This window comes from Dama dama, chromosome 11, assembly GCF_033118175.1.
Source record: "Dama dama isolate Ldn47 chromosome 11, ASM3311817v1, whole genome shotgun sequence".
Lineage (NCBI taxonomy): Eukaryota > Metazoa > Chordata > Mammalia > Artiodactyla > Cervidae > Dama > Dama dama.
The window spans coordinates 42,637,573-42,662,075 of NC_083691.1; the positions used below are offsets into that span (position 1 = coordinate 42,637,573).

The 24,503-nt window shown below is 39.5% G+C and overlaps 1 long non-coding RNA gene across 1 annotated transcript in view; it reads right to left on the reverse strand.

Annotated features, from left to right (window-relative positions):
* Positions 1-24,192, reverse strand: part of LOC133065513 (uncharacterized) — a 39,967-nt gene extending 15,775 nt beyond the window's left edge. The window contains exon 1 of the long non-coding RNA XR_009694904.1: positions 23,968-24,192. This is a non-coding gene — a long non-coding RNA (uncharacterized LOC133065513). The remainder of the gene's footprint in view (positions 1-23,967) is intronic.
* Between the last annotated feature and the right edge of the window lie 311 nt (positions 24,193-24,503).

Here is a 24,503-nt window from a genome sequence, read left to right on the forward strand (position 1 = left end):
TCTTGACAAAAAGGACAGCCTGTTTATCTCCTCCCACATTTTTCCCCCTGTGATTGATTCAGGTTTCAAAATTATCAAATTGAACATTTGGCAGCCAAAAGAAAATAGACTCTAGAGCTGGAAAGAGCTGAGTTTGAGCTGAGGTTCTGCAACTTACTAGCTCTGTAGCATTGGGTATCTCTGAGTCTCAGTTTTCACAACTGCTAAATTGGAATAAATATTTACTTCATAGATATGGAAGAAAACACAATAGAGCATGCAACGCAGGTATTCAAGAAAGGACAGTTATTATTAAGATACAATTTAAAAGGTAAAAAGTCAAATATGAACTCAGGAAAAAATAAAAAGAATTTTTTTATATTTACTGTAATCTCAGTGTGATATAACCAAGTAACATGTTTCAGGAGCAGGTGAAAGCTTGTTAATGTAAGTATGCATAAGTCAATAAGAGAGTCCAATTAATTCCAATTGGTCAGATCCTGTCTCTAAAATTCATTGTCCCTTTCTGAGTAGCATACTTGAAAGGTAGCAAGGAAAAATTAAACAACATCCAGGATGATGGAGACCCAGAAACCACAACATATGAAAACTAATTGAAAAAAATGGTGTTTACCTAGGAGAAAAGATCAAGTAATAGCTATCTTCTCATATTGGAAGAGCTATAATGGGAATAAGGTATTAACTTGGTTTGTCCAGTCCAAGTAGTAGAATTGAGACAAATGATTGGAAGTTGCAGTGATAGATTTTTGGACTCAACATGTAAACTATTCAACAATGCAATGAGCATTCTTAAAAACAGCAAGCTCACAATTACTGAAAGTATTCCTGTAGTGGGTAGAAGACAGTACTCAAAGATAGTGTAGAAGAAATTATTACATTGGAAAAGAAAGAGGCCTGGTCTTAGATTAGACTTAATAATATACCATATATATGCATCCACCCTGATCATGGCAGGCATGACTAATCAATGAAAGCTCTTTTTCTCCACTGAGCTAAGCTCATCCTAGCAATCCTTTTCAGTGTGGTGCTCCAAAACCCTCACCACCATTTCATCAGAGTTGACAGAGTTGAGAGCCCACCCAATCCAGATGATCCCTTAGAGTCTACAAAATTCTATAACTTAAAAATTTCCCCTATAGCATAAATATAAAATATGTCTGTAACTGGGAGGCGAGCCACAGTTAAGTGCAAAAAATATTTCCAGATAGCTCTGTCTGTGTGTATTTTTAATGTTTATAGGTGTACCTTTGTGTGTGCATATATATGTGATAGTACCTAGATGCATTGGCCCAACCCTAAAACAGGAATCCCATGAGGGAAATAATACCAGAGCCCTTTAATAGTGAATCTCAATAGGGAGATGCCAATAGTTAATGACACTGCTTTATGAATACCCACCCATTTCTTCTGTACAAAATTCAAAACTTTTCTTACCCTATCCCACCCCCTGAAATTTTCAAATTCATTTTTCAAGTTGTAACTTTTGGAACATCAAGGATAAGTTGGTATTTTTAAGAAAAAGAGAGAGAATTTGAAGGGTTGGCAGAGATAGGGCTGGGATACTTAGTAAAACTTCAAGAAAAGGGAGCATTATACTAATAAATAAAACTAACCAAAGAGAAGTCAATGAGGACTAAAGTACAATGTCCAAAGATATAGCAAACTTAGTTTTAATTGCTGTTTAGTCCAGGCTAATGAATTGACAGCAGGAACCTCCTGAAAGGGGCAGCAGTTGAAGCCAGGTGAGGGTAGCTCAAATTTTGGCTCCCAAACTAGAAATTAAGAGAAACACTGAAGCCACTCTAACTCCCAAGGAGAGGGACAAATGTTCAAAGACAATTAGTGAAAGGATAATCTTTTCAATAAGTAGTACTACAACAATTGGATCCTTGCATGCTCAGTTGTGTCTGCCTCTTGGTGACCTCACGGACTATAGCCCACCAGGCTCCCCTGTCCATGGGGTTTCCCAGGCAAGAATACTGGAGTAGGTTACCATTTCCTTCTCCAACAACATGTTGGATGTCTATATGCAAAAAATAAAACCTCTCATCCCATATCTCTCACCATATTTCACAAATTAATTCAAAATAAATCATAGACCTAAATATAAAACTTAAAGCTATAAACCTTCTTGAAGTTCTCTTTTTCAAAAAGATTAAGCTAATCCAGTTTTAAGAGTGTGTCCATTTGTGTGTGTGTGTGTGTGTGTGTGTGTGTGTGCGTGCACATGCATATGTAAATAAGAGTATATACCGGTGGGATGCAAATATCCAAAAATGATGAAGGTTTCGTCCACTACTGCCCTTTGCCACATCACCTCCAAGGGCTGGGGAGGGTAGTCTAGCCCTATCCAGGCAGTTCAGTTCAGTTCAGTCGCTCAGTCATGCTGATTCTTTGTGACCTGGTGGACTGCAGCACACCAGGCTTCCCTGCCCATCACCAACTCCCAGAGCTTGGTCAGACTCATGTCCATTGAATCAATGATGCCATCCAACCATCTCATCCTCTGTCGTCCCTGTCTCTTACTGCCTTCAATCTTTCCCAGCATCAGGGTATTTTCCAATGAGTCAGTTCTTCGCCTCAGGTGGCCAAAGTATTGGAGTTTCAGCTTTAGCATCAGTCCTTTCAATGAATACTCAGGACTGATTTCCTTTAGGATGGACTGGTTGGATCTCCTTACAGTCCAAAGGACTCTCAAGAGTCTTCTCCAACACCACAGTTCAAAAGTATCAATTCTTTGGCACTCAGCTTTCTTTATAGTCCAACTCTCACATCCATTTATGACTACTGGAAAACCATAGCTTTGACTAGATGGACCTTTGTCAGCAAAGTCATGTCTCTGCTTTTTAATATGCTGTCTAGGTTGGTCATAGCTTTTCTTCCAAGGAGCAAGCATCTTTCAGTTTCATGGCTGCAGTCGCCATCTGCAGTGATCTGGAGCCCAAGAAAATAAAGGCTATCATTGTTTCCATTGTTTCCCCCATCTATTTGCCATGAAGTGATGGGATGTTTAATGCAGAATTCTAATCTCAGGAGGAAAGTCAGCATGCAAACTAGGAAACTCTACTGACACCCTGTCATGTGGGTGTGGGAAATTCTGTTGGAGAAGAGTGAAAGGAAGCTGCTGTCTGCAGCCCAGAACTTCCCATCTCCCAGGATCTTGAGTCTAGGAGACAAGAACATGAATCCTAGATGCCTCTAGTCAATGCTTGTGTGACTGCTTTTTAGCAGCCTGGCCTGACAGCATGGGCTCAGCTGGGCAGGTCAGAACTTGAGAAGTAAAGCTATCAGTACCTGCAGCTAAGTGAGCTGAGGAAGGCAAGAGATGAGGAAGGTGTGCACTGCTCATTTCTCATCTTAAATTCCTGGACATTAGATTATGATACCAGTTACAACATCTTCCTTTATCAAGATCAAACTCTAATATGTCAAGAATTATGAAACAGGTATTTAACAAATACTGCCAGGGAACTCCCATTCCACCAGCTGATTTTCTAAGAATGTAACAAATAAAATATTCCATCTTTCTTAACCCATAAAATTCTCATAAAGACAACACATTGTAACATTTAAAAGCAATAGCTATGGTGTTATGTTGCTGGGTTTGAATCCCAGCTCTGTCTCTGATTAGATGTGTAAGCTTGGCCTGGTTTCTTAAGCTCTCTGAACCTTAGTTTATTCTTCTGCAAAATGTGGATGATTAAAAAAAAAAAAAAAACTCTCCCAGAGATAGAAGATGTTGCTTGTCAACATGTTTGTTTTTTGATGCATTTAGCACAGATTAAGTACTCAAGAGTTACAGAGTTGGAGGGATCTTAAAGATCATCTAAAATCTCTTATCTGCTGCATTAATAGAGCAAGGCCCCAAAACACTGGTGACCCTCAATGCCCCATAGCTAAACTAGGACACATACATACCTTTCAGAGACTGAAGTACTGTCATTTTTTATTTCGGTTTCCTTTCCTCCCTTGGTGGTTGGGATCATTTTCCTAGTACCTCCTCTTCTTATGCCAAGCTTAGAACAACTTGCACCATATTTTACTCTGATTTTCCATGGCTTCACTGTGACCCTGCATTCTTTTCTCACTCCTACATTATGAAAAACTGAACACCATCTGTCATTTGATCAGTGCACAACAGTCCCTTAAGAGCTTAGTAAATGCCTTTTCTATGAAGCATCCTTTCCTTTTAAGCATAATGCAATGTTATAACTTAACTTTCAAGATCCACTCAGGACAGAAGGGATAATAAAACAGGTCCATACATAAGCATTCTCCCCCTGAGCAGCCTTGACTATAAATACACCAGGATGTGCCCTTCTTGAGCTAACAACAAATTACCTAATGATCTTCCAGGCTTTTAAGTGCTTTCTCTCAGAAAGAAAAGATGGTGTGTTAGTTTCTACATCATCTCTTCATATAATGGCCATAAGCTGTTACTCCAAGAAGATCATCTAGCCACACAAACTAATCCAGGTGGAAATCTCCTTTGCCCTCCTGTTTTCTCAAAGTCTATAGGGTAGAGTCACATAAACTAAAGCAGCAGGTTTTACTAATAACAGCTCACCAGAAGGACAACGCTATTTGGAAATTAGGTCACATCTTAGGGCTTTCTGCCAGACTCACACACAGGAATAGTAACATCATTGCCAGAAGAATCTTTGAACACAAAGCACAGTGACAGATAATGTTGTTCTCCTGGGAAATGCCAAACAGCTAGATTTCTTATAGGTTCTCTTGGAGCAGAAGTTTCCTGACGAAAATAAAGGGGTTGACGGGAATGCTTTCAACGCCTGCCTTTCCAAAATACACTACTCCTCTGTCCATTTCCTTATTATATTTCTATTCCCTGTGCCTAAAATGCCTGGCTCGGAGTAGGGAATTAAAATGTGTGGAACAGAGAAATGAACCATCTATTATCTTTTTCTTTGTCTGTCATCCCATCACCATATTGCCTCAGAGAAACACGTAAATAAGGACAAGCTTTCCCAGTGAAGTGTCAGACTCTCCTCTGGGTTCTGTTCCTGATGTTTGTGGGACATTTGATTGGGGCATCATGTTATCAAGTGGCCTGTTGAGTGCTCAGCACACTGTCCTTGTCATACCACTGGTCCGTACTACCTTGGAGAGTGGATGAGTTTAAAATCCCACTCCAGGTAACACCTGGGAGGATGCTAGAGCTGTAGCATCTCAGGTCTCACCCCAGAATCCACATCTGCACTTTCATGGGGTCCCCACAAGACTCGTGCACACATTTAAGTTTGAAAAGCATGAGTGTAAAGCCTGCTCGAATGGTGGGCCCTCCGAACACTAACTGCCTGCCAATTTCTTGAGAGGCATAGCCTCAGAGTGCATTTCAAGTAGTAGGTTCTTTCCAGAAAGGAAAGAAAGACGAGGAGCCCACCAGACGTCTGGTGCTTGCAAATTGACAATCGTCATCAGATACATGGCAAGGGACAGAGCCTCTGCTTCAGGGGACCGAGGCTCACAGTGGGCCCAGGCAAGCAAGCAATATATTCATTTCCGTACATCTTAGCAAGACTTTGAAACTACCCAGGGCCTTTTGCTATATTTCTTCTGTGTGTTTCATAAAAACTGTTGCCAAAGCATTTCAAAACTTAAAATTACAACTGATCGCCTAGTTGTCTATTAAAAGGATAAAGCTCCTTGGGGGACACAAATTTCCATTCCAGAAGAAATCAATAGAAAATTTTAATCTGTCAGTGATAAATCATCGTATGTATTGATTTCCATGGCTTTTAGGGCTCTTAGCGGCAACAGGGGAAAGGCTAATCTTTCTGGAATGTGTGTGCATTTGGAGCATCGCCCCAGGGAGTGGGGAGCTTGCCTGTTAGTCAAGAGTGTGTTATAAACAAATTATAGGCAAAAATTCCTTTAACGTGATAGAATTCTCCCTTTCAGCTACTCTTCAGCATTTGTAAGGCAGACAATATGAAGGATGGAACAAATGTTTAGCAGCCATCTGCTTTGCATGTACAATTGGACAGAGCAATTCACATGCAGCATGATACTTCAGTCTTTCTTTTCAAATACTGCCAGCAGTGTTGTTCACTGAAACCCTCCCCTTCAGTCAAACTGGGAAAAAACGTGCCACACCACTATTTTACTGGTTCTGTCTTATGAGACTGATACACAACTCATAAAGAATGAGAGAATGTACTGTAAACATCTATGATATACGTTCCTTTATAGATTGAATTTCACCTCCATGTATTTACTCATGCAATTCCCGCTGCCCACATGCTTCCCGCACTATCTCCACCATTTAAAATCCTACTTACAGTTAATTTTTTTTTTCAGTCAGTTCCTGCTGTACAATGAAGTGAATCAGCTATATGTATACATGTATCCCCACCCTCTTGGACCTCTCTCCTTCCCCACCCCATCCCAACCATCTAGGTCATCATTATTCTTCATAGCGTTCCTCTGTGTTCCATTCTCAGAGCTCTTAGAGTCCTCTTTGCTTCCTTTGTGTTCCCATAACAAGTTATGTGATCTTCTAGTACACCATGGAACTCTTTCTACCTTATGTTATAGTTGTCTGACATGCATTATTCCTGCTGCTACACTGTATGCTTTTTTAGAGATACATCTTATTAATATTTGTGGATTTCCATCTACCACAATGCTTGATGCATTGTGTGTAGTCCCTAAGCAGATTTTGATGTGAACAAATGAGGGTTTATTGAGTTCTCATTATCCAGAGTCTAATAGACCAGTGTGGCCACAGAGCAATCAATATAGAAAAGCAAGTATTAGGGGACAAGCAATGGGACTATACTAAGGTCTTGATTCTCTTTGTCACCCAGTTAACAAATATTTGATTAGCACCTATTGCATACTTGGAAAGAGAAAATTCTAAAACAAGGAGAAGAAAGATACAATCGGGTTATGAAGACAATATTCAGGGCAAGTAAAAGGCAAAACTATGAAGCAGAAGTTTAATCCACCACCATTAGAGGGAGGGGGACACCAGCTATCCCCCTCCCTCTAATTTCCTGCTGTCTTCAGTTTCTCATCTCTTTTGCTAGGTCTCTGTATGTGCATCTAGTGTAATTCTTATCACTCTATATTATCATCAAGTCCGGAAATTAAGTTTGAGCCTGGGCCGTAGTTGAGGGTCATGTATATCTATTCTCCACTAATGATCCAAGAACCAGACTTGAATTCTTATGGAAAAAATCTGACAGAATTTGAAGACTGTGATCACCAAGGACTTGGGAAGAGAAAGGGCATTAGGACCTAGAAAACAAAATGTAGCACCCAGTGAAGGGAGGGGCATTCACTACTGGATTGCAGTGAAATGTGGAATAAAGGACTAACTTTATTTAGGAATCATCCATTCATTTTGTTCATGTATGTCTTGTTTATATGAGCTGCTAGTGTCCGGCACTGTCTTGGACCCAAAGAATACAGTGCTGAAGAAAAAGTACAAAACCCCTGCCTTCTTGGAACTTATTGTTGCTGTGATGACCAAGAATTACCATCTGCAGAAATTCATGCTCTTTTTAATGTTTATTTATTTTTTATTAAACTTTTTATTTTGTATTGGAGTATGGCCAATTAACAATGTTATGATAGCTTCAGGTGGACAACAAAGGGACTCAGCCATACATATATATATATGTATATGTATCATTCTCCTGCAAACTCCCCTCCCGTCTAGACTGCCACATGTAACATTGAGCAGAGTTCCATGTGCTATACAGTAGGTCCTTGTTGGTTACCAATTTTAAATTTAGCAGTGTGTTCTTATCCATTCCAAGCTCCCTTACTGTCCTTTGCCCCTATCCTTGTCCCTTCCCCCAGCAAGCATAAATTTGTTCTCTAAGTCTGTGAATCTGTTTCTGCTTTGTACAGAAGTTCATTTTTATCATGTCTTTTTCAATTCCACATGTAAGGGATATCATACGATGTATAGAAATTTATTTTCTTTTAAAATCTACTACTGAAAATGAGGGGCAACTAGCTGAGCTTGAGAAGAAAATACGGTCTCAACCACTCTCTTTTTCCATTTTTCTCCTATACTTTAGCTCTACGTTTGCTTACTGAGTTAAACTTCAGTTCAGTTCAGTTGCTCAGTCATGTCTGACTCTGTGACCCAATAGACTGCAGCACGCTAAGCTTTCCTGTCCATCACCAACTCCCAGGGCTTGCTCAAACTCATGTCCATCGAGTTAGTGATGCCATCCAACCATCACATCCTCTGTCATCCCCTTCTTCTCCTGCCTTCAATCTTTCCCAGTATCAGGGTATTTTCCAGTGAGTCAGTTCTTCACATCAGGTGGCCAAAGTATTGGAGCTTCAGCTTCAGCATCAGTCCTTCCAATGAATATTCAGGACTGATTTCCTTTAGGATGGACTGGTTTGATCTCCTTGCTGTCCAAGGGATTCTCAAGAGTATTCTTCAACACTACATTTCAAAAGCATCAATTCTTTTTGGCCCTCAGCATTCTTTGTGGTCCAACTCTCACATCCATACATGACTACTGGAAAAGCAATAGCTTTGACTAGACGGACCTTTGTTGGTAAAGTAACGTCTCTGCTTTTTAATATGGTGTCTAGGTTTGTCACAACTTTTCTTCCAAGGAGCAAGCATCTTTTAATTTCATGGCTGCAGTCCCCATCTGCAGTGATTTTGGAGCCCAAGAAAATCAAGTCTCTCACTGTTTCCATTGTTTCCCCATCTATTTGCCATGAAGTGATGGGACCAGATGGCATGATCTTAGATTTTTGAATGTTGAGTTTTAGCCAACTTTTTCACTCTCCTCTTTCACTTTCATTAAGAATCTCCTTAGTTCCTTTTCACTTTCTGCCATAAGGGTGGTGTCATCTGCATATCTGAGGTTATTGATATTTCTTCCGGCAGTCTTGATTCCAACTTGTGCTTCATCCAGTCTGGCATTTTGCATGATGTACTCTGCTTATAAGTTAAACAAGCAGGGTGACAATATACAGCCTGATGTACTTTTTTCCCAATTAGCAACCAGTCCATTGTTCCATGTTCAGTTCTAACTGTTGCTTCTTGACCTGCATACAGATTTCTCAGGAGGCAGGTCAGTTGGTCTGGTATTCCCATCTCTTTAAGAATTTTCCACAGTTTGTTGTGATCCATACAGTCAAAGGCTTTAGCATAGTCAATGAAGCAGATGTTTTTCTGGAATTCTCTTACTTTTTCTGTGATCCAACGGATGTTGGCAATTTAATATCTCTGGTTCCTCTGCCATTTCTAAATCCAGCTTGAACATCTGGAAGTTCTTGCTAGCATGTGAGATGAGTGCAATTGTGTGGCAGTTTTTCTCCTGTTTCAGCTCTACGTTTGCTTACTGAGTTAAACTTGTGTCTTTCTTTTTGAAGCAGGTCAGTCTGGAAAACAGTAAGAATTCTCTACTCTGAATGGTTCTACAGACACTGACTGCCAGTCAGGCTACATACTGCAGAGGTTTATCCCCAGTTAAATTGTTTTTTAGAATTTTTTTTAAAAACAAAGTGAAAATCTACTATCATTGTTTTCCACCATAAAAGAAAAGTTTTGAAAGTCAAAAAACAAAACAAAACAAAACCCAACCAACCGACCAACAACAAAAAAAAGCAGCAGAGACCTGAAATGGAAACAGATAAATGGTCAGCCTGAGAACCCACGTCAAAAGCCTGACAGGAATCTGTGTTCCCACATGTGTAAGTGGGACAAAACTTGTGCGATTTGGGCCATTTGTCTTAGGAGGACCATATTTGTACTCATGAACTGATGGAGACCTAGACAAATTTGGGTTACATAATGACTTATTTATTTACTTTCTCTCCTTTTAAACCTTGAACACTTTGATACTAGGGACTTTATCTCACCAGCACCTAGAAGACTTAAAGGTACTTATTGGGCATATTATGATGTCTAACAATTATGTGAGAAAGGAAAGGAAAAAAAGAAAATACTCAATGATTGCAAATATTTAAGATAAATCTTTTTTTTTCTTCTTTTTTTGCAAATGGCAGGAATTCATTCAAAGCCAATCCTGATGACAATGTGATAGATCTTCATCAACATCAGATATTAAAATGAGGAGATTGGAGGAATTCCAAAGATGCTTTTATATGGCAGCATTGTTGAAATATAACTTTTAGCTGCATTTGCATTTAACAAACTTCATTAGATGTCTGAGCAGTGGCATGTGTGCTTAAGTCTTTTTGATGCTCTATAGTCACACCTCATGTGTCAAGTGCTAGCTTGTATGTTATTGATCATAAGGCCTGCAGAATTCAAAAAAGAGCTCATTATCAGGGAAAGTTTCCATCTGCCCAATTTTTAAAAGAATTGGTATTATAATCTTGTCGCTGGAATACTGAACTTAAGAAAGGAAGAATCAAAAAGAAGAAATAATATAAACTGATCCGCATCTTAACCAAAAAAAAAAAAAAAGAGTAAGATGATTCAAAGAGTACCTAAAGTGAGAATCTGAAAAAAAAAAAAATGGTAAAGATGCATTTGTTTACAAATAACAGAAATAAACTCTGGCCGGTTTAAGTTACAAAGAGGACTTAATAGAGGGATAATGACAGATTAATAATTAGCCAATTTACCCCAAGATAACCCTTGTATGTGTTTATGGCTGGTTGGTGCTTTATGCATGCATGTGTGCATGCTAAGTCACTTCAGTTGTGTCCGGCTCTTTGTGACCCTATGGACTGTAGCCGTCCAGGCACCTCTTTTCATGTGCTTCTCCAGGCAAGAATACTGGAGTGGGTTGCTGTGCCTTTTTCCAAGGGATCTTCCCAACTCAGGGATCGAACCCACATCTCTTGTGTCTCCTGCATTGGTAAATGGGTTCTTTACCACTAGTGCTACCTGGGAAGCCCAGGGTTTATGCGTACCCTTGCTTAAATATTTTGGCCATCTGTTCTGAGTGCTGAAGATCCTCATACACTCCAAGGGCAAGATGCAGCTGGACCTCAGAAATGGACTAGAACCTGTGTATCATGGATGGTAGTTTGGGCAACAAGTAACAGAAAACTGACTCAAATGGGCTTATAATGGAGGCTAGCAAGTGACTGCAAGGAGATCCAACCAGTCAGTCCTAAAGGAAATCAGTCCTAAATATTCACTGGAAGGACTGATGCTAAAGCTGAAACTCCAATACTTTGGCCACCTGATTAAAGAACTGACTCATTTGAAAAGACCCTGATGCTGGGAAAGATTGAAGGCGGGAGAAGAAGGGGATGACAGAGGTGGTTGGATGGCATCACTGACTCGATGGACATAAGTTCGAGTAAGCTCCGGGAGTTGGTGATGGACAGGGAGGCCTGGCATGCTGCCCATGGGGTTGCAGAGAGTTGGACATGACTGAGCGACTAAACTGACTGAACTGAGCAAGTGACAGCCTCAGGTTGGTCCCCAGGTGTTAAGTTGAAACAAATTCAGAGCCATCCATATATGTATTTCCAAAGACTGTTTTAGTGCTACAGTGGCAGAGTAGACAAAGTAATGACAAAGACTTTCAGGTCAGTAAAGTTCAGTCACTCACTTGTGTCCGACTCTTTGCAACCCCATGAACCACAGCATGCCCTGCCTCCCTGTCCATCACCAACTCCTGGAGTTTACCCAAACTCATGTCCATTGAGTCGATGATGCCATCCAACCATCTCATCCTCTGTTGGCCCCTTCTCCTCCTGCCCCCAGTCTCTCCCAGCATCAGGGTCTTTTCAAATGAGTCAGCCCTTCGCATCAGTTAGCCAAAGTATTGGAGTTTCAGCTTCAGCATCAGTCCTTCCAATGAACATCCAGGACTGATCTCCTTTAGGATGGACTAGTTGGATCTCCTTGAAGTCCAAGGGACTATCAAGAGTCTTCTCCAACACCACAGTTCAAAAGCATCAATTCTTTGGTGCTCAGTTCTCTTTATAGTCCAACTCTCACATCCATACATGACCACTGGAAAAACCATAGCCTTAACTAGACAGACCTTTGTTGGCAAAGTAATGTCTCTGCTTTTTAATATGCTGTCTAGGTTGGTCATAACTTTCCTTCCCAGGAGCAAGCGTCTTTTAATTTCAAGGCTGCAATCACCATCTGCAGTGATTTTGGAGCCCAAAGAAATAGTCAGTCACTGTTTCCCCATCTATTTGCCATGAAGTGTTGGGACCGGATGCCATGATCTTAGTTTTCTGAATGTTGAGATTTAAGCCAATTTTTTCACTCTCCTCTTTCACTTTCATCAAGAGGCTCTTTAGTTCTTCTTCACTTTCTGCCATAAGGGTGGTGTCATCTGCATATCTGAGGTTATTGATATTTCTCCCAGCAGTCTTGATTCCAGCTTGTGCTTCTTCCAGCCCAGTGTTTCTCATGATGTACTCTGCATATGAGTTAAATAAGCAGGGTGACAATATACAGCCTTGACCTACTCCTTTTCCTATTTGGAACTAGTCTGTTGTTCCATGTCCAGTTCTAACTGTTGCGTCCTGACCTGTATACAGGTTTCTCAGGAGGCAGGTCAGGTGGTCTGGTATTCCCATCTCTTTCAGAATTTTCCACAGTTTATTGCGATTCACACAGTCAAAGGCTTTGGTGTAGTCAATAAAGCAGAAATAGATGTTTTTCTGGAACTCTCTTGCTTTTTTGGTGATCCAGCGGATATTGGCAATTTGATCTCTGCTTCCTCTGCCTTCACTAATTCCAGCTTGAATATCTGGAAATTCACGGTTCACATATTGCTGAAGCCTGAATGGAGAATTTTGAGCATTACTTTACTAGCATGTGAGATGAGTGCAATTGAGCATTCCTTGGCATTGCCTTTCTTTGGGATTGGAATGAAAACTGACCTTTTCCAGTCCTGTGGCCACTGTTGAGTTTTCCAAATTTGCTGACATATTGAGTGCAGCACTTTCACAGCATCATCTTTTAGGATTTGAAATAGCTCAACTGGAATTCCATCACCTCCACCAGCTGTGTTTGTGCTGATGTTTCCTAAGGCCTACTTGACTTCACATTCCAGGATGTTTGGCTTTAGGTGAGTGATCACAGCATTGTGATTATCTGGGTTGTGAAGATCTTTTCTGTATAGTTCTTCTGTGTATTCTTGCCACCTCTTCTTAGTATCTTCTGCTTCTGTTAGGTCCATACCATTTCTCTCTTTTATTGAGCCCATCTTTGCATGAAATGTTCCCTTGGTATCTCTAATTTTCTTGAAGAGATATCTAGTCTTTCCCATTCTATGGTTTTCCTCTATTTCTTTGCATTGATTGCTGAGGAAGGCTTTATCTCTGCTTGCTATTCTTTGGAACTCTGCATTCAAATGGGTATATCTTTCCTTTTCTCCTTTGCTTTTGGCTTCTCTTCTTTTCACAGATATTTGCAAGGCCTCCTCAGACAGCCATTTTATTTTTTTGCATTTCTTTTTCTTGGGGATGGTCTTGCTCCCTGTCTCCTGTACAATGTCACGAACCTCCATCCATAGTTCATCAGGCACTCTGTCTATCAGATCTAGTCCCTTAAATCTATTTTTTGCTTCCACTGTATAATCATAAGGGATTTGATTTAGGTCATACCTGAATGGTCTAGTGGTTTTCCCCACTTTCTTCAATTTAAGCCTGAATTTGGCAATAAGGAGTTCATGATCTGAGCCACAGTCAGCTCCTGGTCTTGTTTTTGCTGACTGTGTAGAGCTTTTCCATCTTTGGCTGCAAAGAATATAATCAATCTGATTTTGGTGTTGACCATCTGGTGATGTCCATGTGCAGTGTCTTCTCTTGTGTTGCTAGAAGAGGGTGTTTGCCATGAGCAGTGCGTTCTCTTGGCACAACTCTATTAGCCTTTGCCCTGCTTCATTCTGTTCTCCAAGGCCAAATTTGTCTGTTACTCCAGGTGTTTCTTGACTTCCTACTTTTGCATTCCAGTCCCCTATAATGAAAAGGATGTCTTTTTTGGGTGTTAATTCTAAAAGGTCTTGTAGGTCTTCATAGAACCATTCAGCTTCAGCTTCTTCAGCGTTACTGGTTGGGGCATAAACTTGGATTACTGTGATATTGAAAGGTTTGCCTTGGAAAAGAACAGAGATCATTCTATCGTTTTTGAGATGCATCCAAGTACTGCATTTCAGACTCTTCTTAACTATGATGGCTACTCCATTTCTTCTAAGGGATTCCTGCCCACAGTAGTAGATATAATGGTCATCTGAGTTAAATTCACCCATTCCAGTCCATTTTAGTTTGCTGATTCCTAGAATGTCCACATTCACTCTTGCCATCTCCTGTTTGACCACTTCCAATTTGCCTTGATTTATGGACCTAACATTCCAGGTTCCTAGGCAATATTGCTCTTTACAGCATCGGACCTTGTTTGTATCACCAGTCACATCCACAACAAAGACTTTATAGTCTGAAAATCTTAAACTTTTTACTCTCTGCCCTTTAAGAAAAACTTTGATGACCCCTAACTTCTGTAATAAGTCATTTATTATCTAACACAGTTGGTTCAGTCCAGGGTGGGCTTAAAAATTTCATCAAAGGCTTTTTAGAATTCTTCTTGCTACCTTCTTCGTGTTGCCTTCATCCCAGGATGGTCACTGTCACAGTGGCAAGAGAGCTGACAATGATAATCAGGACTATGTGCTTTCCTGTTCATGTCCAGCAGGAAAAAGAGTAACTTACCCCCAGACATGAAATATAAATTTTCAGTCAGATTGGGTCAATTTAAGAGGCATGCCCACCATGCCGCCCCCCCCACTGGATCAATACCGTTGCCAGGGGATTGCTTTGCCCATGTATTCTCAGTCAATCTGCAACCCCCTCTAAGGATGGGAAGACCCAGAACTTCAACATTGTTTAAAAAGGAGAAAATGAAGAGTGGATGTTAAGGAAGCAAGCAACAGTGTTGAGATAGTCAGGCATGAGAGGACTTTGGGAGAATCTCTTCTGTGCTTGCATCCCTAAATCTCTGCTTCTCTCTTTGACTCTGATTCATTGTTCTTACTCATTACAGCCTGTTTTCTTCTGCTTTTCCTAATATATGGTGAAAAACAAAGCTGCCAATAGCTCATGTATTTACTGTTACAGTCTTATAATTCAAAGAGATGAAGCTCTTTTATATTTTCAAGTTCCTGGGGAAAGCTTTCGATTGGCCCAGGCTATCAGGGGCTCATGTTTCAATTAAGGTGAGGTCATGTTCTATAGTTTGAAAATCCTCACTTTAACTAAATGAATGGTGGCAGAGAGAGCTAATTGTTTTCAGTTTTGGAAAGTGGTGTCAGACAGATGAGCTATTAGGTGTCTGCTACAGTATGTTTATTTCTTCAAGTCAAATGAAATAGTTCAGTATTTTCCACTGTAGGTGATTGTGTACATGAGGATTAGTTTTCATCCTGAGAAACATTGACCCAAAAGAGTAGTCATTTAAACAGGATGGTTTATCTTTCTTTCATATAAAGCTGCAGAGGCAGGCAAGCTGGTATGACATTTCTACCCCCTCATCTACTGTGTTGCCCTTGTCTTCATGGCCCAAGGTGGCCGTGAAAGTTCCTGCTAGCATGCCCATGCTTGTAGCAGCATGATGGAGGAAAGGACAAAGAAAGGGCAAGAGGTACACATCAAGCGTCCCTTCAGGCAAGTTCCAGAAGTTTCCATATAAAACTTCCAACCAGTCCTATGCAAAGGAAACTGGGAAATAGTCCTTTTCCCCACTCTGAACAACTACATTCCCAGTTTAAAAATGAGGGGTTCTATTACCCTGAAAGAAAGGAGAACACATATTAAGGGACAAATACCGTAGTGATCATAGTCTCTGTATACTCTCTGTATAGTGACTACTCATTTTAAGAATACATGAGCTTTTAAGCGAAAGGGATTTCTTTTCAACTCAGAAGGAAAATAGTCCTTAATAAAAAGCATAAAGGATAATTTAATAATACAATCCAATGTCTAGTACACCCATAATTGAAATTTCCACACATTAGAGTAACAAGAAGTATACAATACACAGCCACTGTTTGCTTGCGCATGTAGGACCTTTGACTAAAGGCAATGCTCTGTCCTGGTGAAGAATTATCTCGAAAACTATGATGACCAGTTCACATCACTTTAGACAAAATTCCGTGGAATTCTGTAACTATTGTTATAAATTAGCATTCCTTAAATTCAGACTCAAACTTAGAAACATAAAATGCTGAAAAGCTATTATTTAAGCCCAGGAAGCTTCAGTCACTGGCTAAGCTATCAAGATTTAAATATCCAAAATGACCAGGTGTATTTCCTCAACTGAAAAACAGGTTCCCAGTTCTACTTGCTGCCATGACAGCTTGAGAAGGCTTCATCAAAGGTTTTGTAACTTGCCTTTCAAATTATGATTGATGGACCTGCCCTTTTCATAGCCAATTTCCAGGGAAAGGAGATTCAAATTATATTTTCCATGCTGCCGTGGTCTGTCCTTAATGGTGACTATAAAAGCCTGACTCTCAGTGCACTTAGATTGAGGCAAAAAATAACAAAGCCTAGGTCTCTTGCCTGTGAATGAATGTGGAATAGAAAGAAAGGGATTTTTTTTTTTTTAGTACCTGAAAAGTTCCAGCAAAGCCAAGTTTCACTGTAGAGGGTGTGTCAGCATCCAGGGTAACACCCTTCCTGCAGTCAGGGAGTACAAGAACAAGTACTCAAGTATTATTTGGTGACAAAAATAAAACATTATTCTGAGCAATAAAGTGTTATTCAAATTTTACCAAAGTACACAGTTACTATACTTTGGTAATTATTCTAAGAAAGAGTGTTTAATTTATAAATTACCTAACTTTTTTGGTTTCTATCTTTGATGACATTTGTAATCTAAATTAGTGACAAACCTATGTCTCTCAGGCTTTTACATCGAACTCCAAACCTGATTCACAATTTTATTTTAGGATCAGTCACCCATTTACTAGGGTTCAGTCGGTCTCAGAGATTTAAAGCCAGTCTAGGCTTCATTTGTAGATGAAGGGTGGAGAAGCAAAGGAATTAGTGCCCTTATCTTCAAGCCAAAGCAGAAGAGTGACCATGTCACCACTGGGCTGGCATCCCCCCTCCTCTCCTACCCACCATGCTTCTCCTAGAGCTCTGGGAAAAAGAGGAAGTTACAGAATGGCTGATGTTTCAAAATGTTGTGACTTTGGCCTCTCCCTATAAACCAACAAAATACCTATAGGGTAGCACAGGAGCTGGTACAGACAGGTGCTTGAAAAATTATGGCCAAAAGAAAGAATTATTAAGTGGGTTTGCAGAGGATCTAAAAGTTATCTACAACCAACATCAGACTATTTTTTTGGTTCACAAATTATCATAACAGTTAGATGGAGTTATAGGTAATCTATATAATTGTCCAAACTTCTATAATGGTATCATATTCCTGTAACGGTAGTATATTCCTCTAATGCTTTTAATTAAACAGAAACAGTAATTTCAAGCAATAGTGTTAAAAATTGAGTGATGAATTTTGATTTATCCAAACAAAGTTACTTTAGGTAATAGAACTGCCACTATAAATAACAGATAGTTGCTTGTTTAAAATATAAATCAGTTATTTAATCATAGTAACAGATCCTATCTATCATATGCATGACACAGTTATAGCAAATCCTCTTAAGTCTTTCCTGGAGTAGGGAAAAGGGCATGGGTGAAAACTACAGAATGAAATAGCTTATACTATTTTGGGCTTTCTGTTGAGAAAGACAATGAGATAATGACCCTATTTTAACCTCTATACCTACCATGTTGTCATTTACTAAGCACTCATGATGTCGTGGTTAGGCTTACCAGAAAACACTCATGAGCAACCTCAGAAATTCTGTCATTAGTACATGCAGTCAACGTCATACTACTGAGAAAAGTACTTCTTGAAATGTCTCAAAAAGGGAAGTATTAATATAAACATGTAACAGCTATGGTTAGTCAGGCCAACAGACCTGGACCAATGGTGTCATACTTTTACCCACAAACCAACTTGCTGTTAGATCTCTCCCATTTTCAGCTGAGAAAATAGGTCACATAAATTTTAAGACCCCTAACAGTACTAAGAACATTATGAAGCCTATCCAGGTGAAAACTATGAATATTATCATTTAAAGACAATATAGAATAAATATTGAGGAGTTGTTTTGACCATGAGCCCTGATAAATTCTATCCTTCATCTAAGTGCCTTTCTAATGTCTTCCCAGCAGAAACAACCAGATTATTTGAGTATTTAAAAGGAGCTTACCCAAAAAGAAATATAAGATATTTTATCAAATTCTTCAAAAGCAACAGTTTAAGTGAACAAACTGTTGTGGGTGCTTTTAATATGTGAGTTTGTGAAGTTATATGCTCATTTCTGTCATCAGGAAGTAAGATATAAGAATCCCTTTTTAAAATTTCTGAACCAATACAGATATGATCTTTACAGGCTTTTCTCATGTCTGTCATTTCTGTCTCTGAAGATTTGAATTTTCATTCATTTAAAAATATTCACTGATTTCCTACCAGGTGACTGACACTGATCTGGTGCTTAGAATACATCAGTGAACAAAATAAACAGATCCCTGTCCTTTGGAGGCTACATTATAGGTGGGGAACAAAAAATAAACCATAAACACAATAAGTAAGTAATTTCCATAGACATTAGAATGGATAAATGTCATGGAAAATGGAAATAGCAGGGTAAGATGATTAGGAGTGTTGGGTGTGGAGAGGGAAGGCAAGTTCAGTTTCAGTAGGTGGCAGGGTGGCCCCATTGAGAAGGTGAAGACCTAGGGAACATGTGAAGAAGGGGAAGGTGTAGGCCATGTGGTTACCTGGGGAAAGCTTTCCAGGCCAAATGTCTGGGGTGTTTGAGGAACAGCAAGGAGATCAGCATGGCTGAAGGGGCATGAGTAAAGGTGAAGTTAGCAGGAGTTGTGGCCAGAAAGGTGATGGGGAAGCAGGTGATCTGGATTGTGTAGGTCTTTGTGGGGACTTTTATTACTCTGAGTGAAATAGAACACCATTATGAGGTTTCTGAGGAGAAGAGTAGCATTATTTGACTTTATTTTTGAAGCATCTCTCTGACTGAATTCTTGAGACTAGCCTGTAGTAGAAGCAAGGGGAAAGGGTAGAAGAGAGGTGACTTGTTAAGAAGTGATGGCAATTATCCAAGAGAGAGATGATGACAGTGGCTCAGACCAGGCTAGGAGAGGTGGAGGTGGTGAAAAGTGGTTGGATGCCAAATATACTTTTTGGAGGAGGAGCCAACAAGATTTGGGTGTGAAAAAAGAGACAGGAGTCAAGGATGACTCTAAAGTTTTTGGTCAGAACTAATTAAGGGTAGAATCGTCATCCACTGAGGAGGTGTAGACTGTGGGTGGAGCAGGCTTTAAAAGGAAGAATGGGAGTTCGAGTTTGGACTTGTTACTTCTGAGATGTCAAGCTGGCAGTTGGATAAAGGTCTAGAGTTCAGAAGAGGAGTCTGGGCTGGAGATATACTTTTGGCAGCATGTAAATGATATTTAAGGCTGTGAAACTAAGTTGAGATAACCAAGGAGAGAGTAAGGAAGAAAAGAGGCCTAAGAAGAAGACCCCATGGCCCTCCAGGATTATGAGGTCACAGAGGAGAGGAGGGACCAGCAAAGGAGACTGAGAAGGAATGTCCAGTGAGGAGGAGGAAACCCAAGAGAGGGTGTGTCCTGGAAGCAAAGTGAAGAAACTTCCAGAGTAGAAGTAAGAAACAGTGGCGGCAAATGCTACTGACTCATGCCTAAGCAGAGGCCTGAGAACTGACAGATGGACTTAGAAAAGCACAGTCATCAGCGTGTTCAGAAAGAGTAGTTTCAATGAAGCATTCATGACAGACACTTGTTTGGAACAAGTTTTTAGAGGTGATAAGAAGAGAGAAACTAGAGGCAGCAAATATAGACAACTTGTTAGCAAACTTTTGCTTGAAAGAGTACAAAGTAATGGAGCTGTGGCTCCCATTTTCTGAAACGTTTTATTCATTTATAATATGAACAGTTAATAATTTCCAAGGGAATGCCCTATTTTCTTTCAAACAGACAAACATGTCCTGAACATGGTTATTTTTAACTATTAATATTACTTTCTGTACAAGGTCATTTCAGAGATTATAAAATCACCTCCACTATATGAGATCCTTGATGCATATGATCCAGCAATCCCATTCCTGGGCATATATCTGGAAACGATGAAAACTTTAATTCAAAAAGATATATGCACCCCAATGTTCAGAGTGACACTCTACAATAGCCAAGACATGAAAGCAACTGAAATGTCCATCAGTAGATGAATGGATAAAGATGTGGTACATACACGTAGTGGAATATTACTCAACCATAAAAAAGAATGAAATCGTGCCATTTGCAGCAACATGGATGGACCTAGTGGTTATCATACTAGGTGAAATAAGTTAGAGAAACAGAAATATCATATGACATAACTTATATGTGGAGCCTAAAAAAATGATACAAATGAACTAGTTTATAAAACAGATTCACAGACATAGAAAACAAATTCATGGTTACCAAAGGGAAAAAGGGGTGGGGAGAGATAAATAAGAAGTGTGGAATTAATAGATGTATGCATGTATGCTCAGTCACTTCAGTCATGTCTGACTCTTTGTAACCCTTTAGACTGTAGCTTGCAAGGCTCCTCTGTCCATGGGATTATCCAGGCAAGAATACTGGAGTGGGTTGCCATGCCCTTCTCCCACAGATGTATACTACTATATATAAAATAGATAAATGGTAAGGACCTACTGTATAGCACAGGGAACTATATTCAATATCTTATAATATCTTATAATGGAAAGGAAACTGAAAAAGAAATACATATTTTTTTCAGATTATATAGTTGTTTGTATAGTTTTATATATATGTATAAATATATATAAAACAGAATGAAGAGACAGAGAAATATGTTCCAAATGAAAGAACAAAATAAAACCCCAGAAGAAAAACCCTAATGAAATGAAGATAAGTAATTTACCTGATAAAGCATTCAAAGAAACAATCACAAGGATGCTCACTGAGTTTGGGAGAAGAATGGAGGAACTTAGGAAGAATTTCAACAAAGATTTAGAAAATATATGAAAGAACAAATCAGAACTGAAGAAGACAATAACTGAAATAAAAAAACATAGAAGGAATCAACAGCAGATTAGATAATACAGAAGAATGAAAAAGTGATCTGGAAGATAGAAGAGTAGAAATCACCCAACCAGAACAGCAAAGAAAAAAGAATTTTTTAAACTGAGGACTATTTAAGGAACTTCTGGGGCAACATTAAGTATACTTAACATTTGCATTATAGAGATCTCATTGGGAGAAGAGAGACAGAAAGGGATAGAAAACTTACTTGAGGAAATAATGACCCAAAACTTCTCTAAACTGCAGAAGGAAACAGACATCCAGATATAGGAAGTACAGAGTTCCAAACAAGACGATCTAAAAGAGATGCATACCAAGACATAACGAAAATAGAAAAGGTAAAGATAAGAGAATCTTAAAAGCAGCAAGAAAAAAAAACTAATGATATACAAGGGAAATCCCATAAGACTAACAGCTGATTTTTCAGCAGAAACTTTACAGGCCAGAAGGCAGAGGCAGGATATATTTAAAATGCTAAGAGGGAAAAACTTATACAACCGAGAAAACTGTTTGGCAAGATTATGATTCACAATTGAGAAAAAGATAGAGTTTCCCAGATAAGTAAAAACCAAAGGGGTTCATTATGCCTAGATAAGCCGTAAGAGAAATGTTAAAGGGTCTCTCTCCTTTAAGCAGAAAGGACCATAACTAAAAATAAGAAAATACATGAATGAAAATTTCACTCGTAAAAGAAAATATATAGTAAAGGCAGTGAATTCAGCTCAGTTGCTCAGTTGTGTCCGACTCTTTGCGACCCCATGAACCGCAGCATGCCAGGCCTCCCTGTCCATCACCAACTTCTGTAGTTTACTCAAACTCATGTCCATTAAGTCGGTGATGCCATCCAACCATCTCATCCTCTGTCGTCCCCTTCTCCTCCCACCCTCAATCTTTCCCAGCATCAGGGTCTTTTCCAATGAGTCAGCCCTTTGCATCGGATGGCCAAAGTATTGGAGTTTCAGTTTCAACATCAATCCTTCCAATGAACATCCAGGACTGATCTCCTTTAGGATGGACTGGTTGGATCTCCTTGCAGTCCAAGGGACTCTCAAGAGTCTTCTCCAACACCACAGTTCAAAAGCATCAATTCTTCGGCACTCAGCTTTCTTTATAGTCCAACTCTCACATCCATACAAGACCACTGGAAAAACCATAGCCTTAACTAGACAGACCTTTGTTGGCAAAGTAATGTCTCTGCTTTTTAATATGCTGTCTAGGTTGGTCATAACTTTCCTTCCAAGGAGCAAGCATCTTTTAATTTCAAGGCTGCAATCACCATCTGCAGTGATTTTGGAGCCCAGAAAAATAAAGTCTGACACTGTTTCCACTGTTTCCCCATCTATTTGCCATGAAGTGATAGGACCAGATGCCATGATCTTAGTTTTCTGAATGTTGAGCTTTAAGCCAACTTTTTCACTCTCCTCCTTCACTTTCATCAAGAGGCTCTTTAGTCCTTCACTTTCTGCCATAAGGGTGGTGTCATCTGCATATCTGAGGTTATTGATATTTCTCCCGGCAATCTTGATTCCAGCTTGTGCTTCCCCCAGCCTAGCATTTCTCATGATGTACTCTGCATATAATAGGTAGTTAAGGGATACACAAAATTAAAAAATGTAAAATGTGACATCAAAAACATAAAACATGGAAACAGGGAAACTAAAATGTAGTACTTCTAGAATGCCTTCAAACTTGAATGACTATCACCTTAAAATAGACTGCTATAGACATGGGTTTGTATGTATGAACCTCATGGTAGTCACAAAAAAAACTTACAATGATACACACACACAAAATGAAGGGAACCCAGATATAACAATAATGGAATGCACCAAACCATAAGTGAAGAAATCAATATCAAGAAACAAACAACAAGAGTAAAAATTAGAGGATCTGAGTAGACATTTTTCCAAGGAAGACAAACAGGTGGCCAAAAGGAACAAGAAAAAGTGCTCAATATCACTAATCATCAGGGGAGCACAAATCAAAATCACAGTAAGATACTATCTCACACCTGTCAGGATAGCTATTATCAAAAAGACAAGAAGCAGTAAGTGTTGGTGAGGTTGTGGTAAAATGGGAGTCCTCATGCATTTTTGGTGGAAGTGTAAACTGGTGCAGCCACTATGTAAAACAATATAGATGGTCTCAAAAATCTGCAAGCTGAACTGCATACCATCCAGCAGTTTCACTTCTGGATATTTTTCTAAAGAATATTAATTACAAAATAACTCTTTCCCTTATATTCATGAAGCACTACTTATATAGCCAAGCTATGGAAGCAATGTAAGTGTTCATCAATAGATGGATAAAAAAGATGTGGTATATGTATATATATATATATATGAAATTTAAAAAAAATAAGCAAATTAAACAAAACAGAAACAGACTCATAGAACTTGTGGTTGCCAAAGGGGAGGAGAATGGGAGAACATACAAAACAAGTGAAGGGGATTAAGAGATACAAACTTCTAGCTATATAATAAATAAGTCACAAAGATGTAACCTACACAAAGGGAATCTAGTCAACAATATTGTTAACAAATTTGCATGGTGACAGATTGTAACTAGTGATCATTTTGGTGATCATTTCATGATACATAAAAATGTTGTACATCTGAAATGAATATATTCATATAAATAAATAAACACATAAATAAGTTGTACTCCCTTCTCCCCCCAACACAGCCATAACTAGGAATCAGAAAGATTAGAATTTGTGTCCCAGTCCCTCAGATTACTTGCTGGGTGACTTTGGGTCAATTATTAACCTGACAGGGCCTTGATGTCCTCATTGATAAAGTAAACGGGAATCATTCTGCCTACCTGCATGGGTGAGGATCAAGTCAATTAAGGCAGTAAATCACTTGGCAGCTGGTCAGCTCTTAACTGTCGATGGCTATCGGAGTTCACCACTTGGATGAAGAAGATGTGGTCAGGAGCCCTCCTAGACAGACTGGAGAGGAGGGGCTGCAGCAGTCTGCAGTGGGGAAGGGGTGTCAAGGCAGCAGGTGCATCCCAGCTGTTGGGAACTCCCAGGAGCTGCCTTATCAGTGCCGCTGCTGCCCCCAGCACCCTCACCCATGCTCACAGCTTCTCTAGGGGAACTGAAAATATATGGAGAGCTTTGTAAATGTCAACTGTGGCTAATAATCTACCCCACTGGGAAACTCATGCAAGAAAACACACACAAACACCAGTGCACATACAGACAGGGATCTAGCTTCAGAGCAAATAAGAATGTTATTTTCCCTGTGCCAAAGCAGGGTCAGAGATATTCCAGAACCTGTCTTCAGGGGAATTATTTCTAAGAACCTTGATAAAATGTACAAAACTAGGGTAGAAAATAACAAGGTGTAAAG